The sequence below is a fragment of the Giraffa tippelskirchi genome, chromosome 10, assembly GCF_054371585.1.
Source record: "Giraffa tippelskirchi isolate mGirTip1 chromosome 10, T2T-mGirTip1v1.2.pri, whole genome shotgun sequence".
Lineage (NCBI taxonomy): Eukaryota > Metazoa > Chordata > Mammalia > Artiodactyla > Giraffidae > Giraffa > Giraffa tippelskirchi.
Genome location: NC_137284.1, coordinates 132,983,545 through 132,991,453, shown reverse-complemented (window position 1 = coordinate 132,991,453; position 7,909 = coordinate 132,983,545).

The window sequence follows — 7,909 nt, the reverse complement described above, 5'->3', positions numbered from 1 at the left end:
TCCTTTATCACCTTTATCTCTTTCTTAGTTTGTCTCTCTGCCTTTTCTATTCTATTCTTTTCTTCTCTCCCTTTCCCTTGGTCTATCTCCTTTCTTCCTTCTTCATTGAGAGTAATATAAATTGGACCTGTAGTTTAAAAAATATTTGGTGTATAAATTAATAAAATTGTGTGTTCCATTCTAATTTCAAAATAGGATAAATTGTTTCAATGTTTCTTTTAAAACAGCAATCAAATCACAGTAATTAAAAGAAGGCTCTGTGCGATGTGTAGGTGTGCAGGCACATGTGAGTGTGTGAGTGTGCACACTGCACTGTGTGTTATTAATCCGTTATCTGGTCAGGAAAGCAATGCAGGCCTCCGGCTAAGACAACAATGCAGTGTTTCTGTTTGTTCTTCAAGATCCAGGCTCCACCCTCTTCTCCACTGGTCATGCCCCCTTGAGGCTAATTTGCATAAACACCCTTATGGCAGAAAGCGAAGAAGAACTAAAGAGCCTCTTGATGAAAGTGAAAGAGGAGAGTGAAAAAGTTGGCTTAAAGTTCAACATTCAGAAAACTAAGATCATGGCCTCTGGTCCCATTATTTCATGGCAAATAGATGGGGGAACAGTGGAAACAGTGGCTGACTTTATTTTTCTGGGCTCCAAAATCACTGCAGATGGTGATTGCACCCATGACATTAAAAGACGCTTACTCTTGGAAGGAAAGTTATGACCAACATAGACAGCATATTAAAAAGCAGAGACATTACTTTGCCAACAAAGGTCCGTCTGGTCAAGGCTATGGTTTTTCCAGTAGTCACATTCGGATGTGAGAGTTGGGCTATAAAGAAAGCTGAGTGCCGAAGAATTGATGCTGTTGGAGAAGACTCTTGAGAGTCCCTTGGACTGCAAGGAGATCCAGCCAGTCCATCCTAAAGGAAATCAGTCCTGAATATTTATTGGAAGGACTGATACTGAAGCTAAAACTCCAATACTTTGGCCGCCTGATGCGAAGAGCTGACTCATTTGAAAAGACCCTGATGCTGGGAAAGATTGAGGGCAGGAGGAGAAGGGGATGACAGAGGATGAGATGGTTGGATGGCATCACCAACTCAATGGACATGGGTTTGGGTGGACTCTGGGAGTTGGTGATGGACAGGGAGGCCTGGCGTGCTGCGGTTCATGGGGTCGGAAAGAGTCGGACATGACTGAGCGACTGAACTGAACTGAACTGAATTAGCAGAGATCCTGTTCCCTCTAGTCAGGCTCAGCAAATGGGAATTCTGGGAGGATGCAGCAGGAAGGTCACTGCTCTGTGCAGACTGACCCACTCTTTCCTCCCGGGTTTTGGTAACTCTACTCCCACTATCTCTTTAGCTTGGGTTCCTGCCCTGTTCTTTCACTTCCCCAGCACCTCATTTATTTTTTATTTATCTATTTTTATTTTTTGCTGCTCTAGGTCTTAGTTGCTGCACATGGGCTTTCTCTAGTTGTGGTGAGTAGGGGCTACTCTCTAGTTGTGATGTACCGGATTCTCATTGCCAAAAACCTCATTTATATCTTTTAATTAGATTTTTGATAAATAAGCCTTCCTCAAATTACCCTAGATCAGGTGTGTCATCTGTAGCCTGTTGGAAACCTGGTGGACACAGCAACCTTCACTCATGTATTCATTCACTTAATAAGCATTTGTTCAATGCCCACTAAAGTGCCATCCAGGCTTAGAACTGGACTTCAAGGATATGACTGGTTAACAAAAAGCAGCCACAACCTCTGACCTCAAGGAGATGAAAATTTAGTATAGAAATGTTTCTCTGCCTCTTTGGGTGGTCAAAACTGATTGGACTTATCATTGTTTTAAATTTGATGCTTGATAAAAATCCAGCTCAAACTCAATGTAAATGTCACTCTCCAAGTGTTGTAAGCAGTTGCTTTATCTCCTTAGACTATTTCCTAATTGCTGTTCTGCTGGAGTACAGGTGGGCACAGCAGGTGCAGGTATTTCCAGACAGGAGAACACTAATTAGCTGCCAGCATCGTCCACCTGTTGGAGTTTAAGTCCACTGGCAAAATTTCCTCTTGCTTGGGGGAGGTCAGTATTTAGTTCTATTCAAGCCTTCAACTGATTGGATGAAGCCCACCCACTGTATGGAGGACAGTCTGCTTTACTCAAAGTCCACCAACTTACATGTAAATCTCATCCAAAACATCCCTCAAAGAAACATCACTTTTCTATATCCCCCAAATGCCAAACTACATCTTTTCATCTTAATTAAATGATGAAATAGTTCAGGTCAAATGGGTTTTGAAAATTTAAAAATGTAAGTACTTACTGCATGACTATGATGCACAAGGGCTGTTTGCTTGATACTGGCCTTACACAGATGAATGACAGATTTCCCATGTTCACAGAACTTACAGTTTGATGGTAAAGTGAATACATTCATATGATCATATGATTTTTATGTATAACATGAAAAGGAACAACCTAAATTCTCTCTATTCAGTGTCACAGGTACACATTTGTGAAGCTTTCTTCTTTTTCTTTTTCCACAGTGCTTGTCCTATAACTGTTTCATCAGCCTCCCTGACCTTTTCCAATAGTTACATCACAAAAACCTTGGCTGTGTTATCGGGACATCAACACTGTCGCTTGTTACTGGATGAGTTACTATAATGCTCAGAGCCTCTGTGTCTTCATTTCTAAAATGAATGTAATAATTTCTACAGTGTCACAATGGAATGGTAATGTGATTGACAGAAAGATAGAAAGTTCTAGCAGCAAATGGTAAGGAAATTTATAGCGACGGGAAGAACAGAGAACAGTTACATAAAGCAGAGGTTTACGCAGTGAGGTTTCAGCGACCTTATGGCTTTTCATACTTCCCAGCATTCCAGTGAGATTATGCAGCTTCACAGGCTGCTGCCTGAAGGGAGTGTGGATCCCTCTAGGTGGGAGAGGCTTCCTTTTCCATTTTCAAGGGTTTGTTAATACCCTACTACTGGTATCAGCCTGGAGACTCTGGCTAGATGCCTGCCTCCTGACTAGGTGCAAATAACTAGCAACAAAACAAAATTAGCACCTTTCTGAGTGTTTACATGGAAAGGGGAGGAAGCGAGCTTCTATTACCCACACTCAGGGTTCAGGAGGCCTGGGCTTCAAGCTCTAGGAGGGTCCCTCCTACAAACAACTAGCTCACAAAGATTCTATATGGAAACTTTTAAAGTACCCAGCCCATGATGAGCAACCAATCAATTAAAAACTAGAATTCTGTGACATGAATAATATTGGTTATATTGCTGTATTACTAAAATGGCAAAAAAGGATAATGTGCCGTAGGCTGGGTTCTCTTTATTGCTAAAGTCACTCAAAACAGTAAACTATTATTATTATTATTTTATTCTGTATATTATTGTTTAATATACTGTACTTAGGGTACATTCAGATTTTTTATATTCTCAACCTCTTGTATATTTACTATATCCTGAGTTTCCTAAAAACAAACATTTCAGCTTTGAATGTAACTAATATTGGTGTTTATATATTTTTTCTTTCTTTTTTTTTCAGGAACAACAGTGTGCATGGTTAAAGGTGATTATTCAATTATTAAATTGGTTTTAGTCAAAATGAGCTTTCTCTGTAATTTCTTCATGTGAGGAATAGCAAACTATACTATTTTTGAATGCAAGTCATACATTCTAGAAAGCCATTCAATTGCATTACATTACAAATGAAAACATGTTAATATTCTGATAGTGTTTTTACATATACTGCTTTAATATTTTCTTTACATACAATGTCATATTTGTGGTTTCCACAATCTAGATATAAAACCCTGGTAGCTCAGCAGGTAAAGAATCCACCTACAATGCAGGAGACCCCAGTTTGATTCCTGGGTCAGGAAGATCCCCTGCAAAAAGGTAGGCTACCCACTCCAGTATTCTTGGGCTTCCGTGGTGGCTCAGATGGTAAAGAATCTGCCTGCAATGCGAGAGACTTGGATTTGATCCCTGAGTTGGGAAGATCCCCTGGAGAAGGGAAAGGCTACCCACTCCAGTATTCTTGCCTGGAGAATTCCATGGACAGAAGAGCCTGGCGGGCTACGGTCCATGGGGTTGCAAAGTGTCAGACATGACTGAACGACTAAGATCAAAGATAAAACCACTTTATATTCAACTCCAATTTCTCTTACAATGTAAAGGAACTGTTAATTAGGGCTGTTGCCTGTTAGTAAAATTAGGAAGTGATGAAAGTATAGGGTATGAACGCAAATCTGATCATGCCATGCCACTCAAATAGCATGACACCTCACCACCAGCAAATACACACCATTCATGGGCACAGACACAACTGAAATAGTCCATTGGCTTTATTTTTTTTTTTTAATGATTTTCCTCTGCTCTTTGATTTATTTGTTTTTTGCTGCATTCAGGACATTAGTTCCCTAACCAGGTATAGAACCTGCAACTCCTGCATTGTAAGGGTGGAGTCTTAACCAATGGACCATGGGGGAAGTCTTCTGTTGACTTTATATATCTCTCAGGATAGAGACAAATCCCTTTACCGTGCCTATAGAGGTCTTTCAGGATCTGGTTCCATCACAGCTCTTTAGCCCCATCACATTCCACAATGCCTTGGCACTGTCTGCTTTAGCCATGGTGACCTCTGTCTAGTGTCTCAACTGATTATACCCTCTCCTGCCCCCATGCCTTCTGTCTGCTCCAGACAGAAGAACATCATTTGAGTAGTTAACTTCTAGGAATTCTTCACAATCTCTTTGTAGAAGTTTTCTTTAACCATCAGGATTTGAAAAAGTACCCCAACCATATTCTAAGCATCACACAGCTCACCATCAGATTCAGCTCCACTGCAATTTCACATTTGCTTGTGCAAATACCTCAATGCCCCTCCCTCTCCATCACCATTAGACTGTGGGGTTGGTGAGGGAGAGTCTTTGTCCATTTCTGTTCTCCATTACATCTCCCCAGAGCCCAGTACTGTGTTTTGGAGTAGTACAAGCTTGATGAAAGTCAAAGTGTTAGTTGCTCAGTTGTGTCGAACTCTTTGTGACGCCATGGACTGTAGCCTGCCAGATTCCTCTGTCCATAGAATTCTTCAGGCAAGAATACTGGAGTGGTTAGCCATGCCCTTCTCTAGGAGATCTTCCTGACCCAGGGATAAAACCTGGGTCTCCCACACTGCAGGCAGATTTTTATCATCTGAGCCACAAAGGAAGCGCTAGGAGCTTGATAAGTACCTGTAAAAAGGGTAAAAAGTACATACAAAGCAGTGTGTGAAAGCATGTAATGTTGGCCAGATTTCAAGCTCATGTATTAGTACAATTTAACGTCAGAAGACGTTAATAGGGGGTTTAATTTATGTTTGGAATATTGAAATGTAAAGATTTCCATGAATGAAGTGCAGTTTGTTCCTGCCCCTCTTTTGATTCCTTGGGGAAGCATTTGCTAAGTGCCTTTGATGAAAATATTTGCATTTTGCTCAATTTTTGTTTGTTTTCTTGTTTTCCTCGGGGAGCAGAATGCCTGTCTGAGTCCCCCTGACAGATCAGCTGTGGCAGGTCTGCTGTTACAGAAAATTCTCCACCTCAAAGGCTGTAGATCTCCTACAGGGAAGACTTGGAGCAAATGCTGTCATTAGCAGCCACGCACTGCTGCAGACATGCAGTGAGAAAATATGTCAGGCTTTGTTTCAATGTACAGGTTTAGTAAAAAAAAAAAAAAAACAGGAAGAATTTTCAGGATATTGATTACAGATTAAAATAACAACCTTTCAGTTAAATCCTGAGAGTTCCCCTTGTAATTTTTATTTTCTTATTTTTCTTGCCAATTTTTAAAGTGAATGCATTTGCCCCCCTATTTTTCAGGGAAAGGTGTTTTCATCAGATTATTTTTTAGCTATATTATTTCATTTCACCTTTTACGTAGTCTATTTCATATTTCTTGGTTTAAAACCACCAAGTGCAACCTTCTCTAACCTAGGACAATAGGCATATTGAACTTCCATTATACAAAATCTCTTTTTTCTTTTTTTAATGTACATGGAAGCACACTGCACTGTCTTGGGCATAACAATCAGAATATTTGTTGAATTAGTGAGCACTAAAAATAGTTATGGGCTTCCCAGGTGGCACTAGTGGTAAAGAACCCTCCTGCCAATTCAGGAGACAACAGAGATGTGGGTTTGATCCCTGGGTTGGAAAGATCTTCTGGAGAAGGAAATGGCAACCCACTCCAGTATTCTTGCCTGGAGAATCCCACGGACAGAGGAGCCTGGAGGGCTGTAGTCTGAGGGGTCGCAAAGAGTCAGACACGACTGAAGCAACTTGGCAAAAATAGTTACCTAATCTGTATGTGTGCATGCATGCTAGGTTGCTTCAGTTGTGTCTGACTCTCTGAGACCCCATAGACTGTATTCCATCAGGCTCCTCTGTCCATGGGGTTTCCCAGGCAAGAATACTGGAGTGGATTGCCATTTCTTTCTCCAGGGGATCTTCTTTAGCCAGGGATCGAACCCACATCTCCTGCATTGCAGGTGAATTCTTTTACTGCTAAGCCACCAGGTAAGCACCCAGGTATTTGTGGAAGTTGTCTATTTCAGTTTTGGGCCTGCCTTCTGACCACACCTGAGAGATTTGGTATGACTATCTGACCATGTTGGGTCCTTTACTGGAGTATTGGAACTAAAAAAGGGAAGTCAATAACTTTCTCCTTCTAAAGATTGACTTATTTAATTGTGTAATCAATCAGCAGGTGTATTTTATACTATATTTAGATGCAAAAATAGCTGGGATGCTGGAAAGAAAGAAAAAGACGGTGACTGGTGAAAAGAAGCAGAGACAAAGAATGGGTCAAAGTTCCAATTAGCTTCTGCTGCCTGCAGTCACACCCACCATGCTCCCAGGGCCTCTGTAAGGACTCCTTGCAGGAGTCTAACCTCTGAAAATCACTGGCTATCAAGTTTATTCAAAATGCATCCCTTTATTGTCTCTCTGGCCTGTCTCTCCCCAGTCTACCTTCAACTTTGTGCTCAGCCTCACAGTACTATTGCCACTATTATAAGTCTATTACGCTGAATTTTAGTTCTGCCCTAGTTTCTTCTGGATGTCTAACCCACCTCTCCCCTGCTCTCCTTCCTTCCCCACCTCCCCCACGTTCACTTGCAGGTCTCAGTTTAGAACTTTCTTCTTCAAAGGCATCCACTTTGACCCCTCCTCCAGTCAGAGTAAAACATCTCTTTATGTTTTCACAAGCAACCCCTCTTTCCCTATTCTAGAGCTGACTTTGTCATCATATATTCCAATTAAATGCCTGTGTACTTGACTGGATTCTCTGTTACAGTGTGAGCTCCTTGAGGAAAGGATCATAGCTGTTTTGTTCACCACTGTATATCTAAAGGTGGCTCAGTGGTAAAGAATCTGCCTGCAAGGCAGGGGATATGGGCTCAATCCCTGGGTCGGGAAGATCCCGTGGAGAAGAAAATGGTAACCCACTCCAGTATTCTTGCCTGGAGAATCCCATGGACAGGGAAGCCTGGAGGGCTACAGTCCATAGGGTCGCACGGAGTCGGACATGACTTGGTGACTCAGCAGCAACAACAATACATCTAGCACACAAAGTACCATTCCTGGTGCAGAGGAGGTAAGCAATAAGTATTGTCTTTTTTTTTTTTAATTTATATTTTTGGTTGTGCTGGGTCTTTGTTGCTGCACGCAAGCTTTTCTCTAGTTGTGGTGAGCAGGGGCTACTCTTTCTGGCAGTGCACAAACTTCTCATTGTGGTGGCTTCTCTTGTTGTGGAGAACAGACTCTAGGGTGCAGGGGCTCAGTAACTGTGGTGCATGGGCTTAGTTGCCCTGAGGCATGTGGGATCTTCTCAGACCAGGAATTGAAACCATGTTCTCTGCACT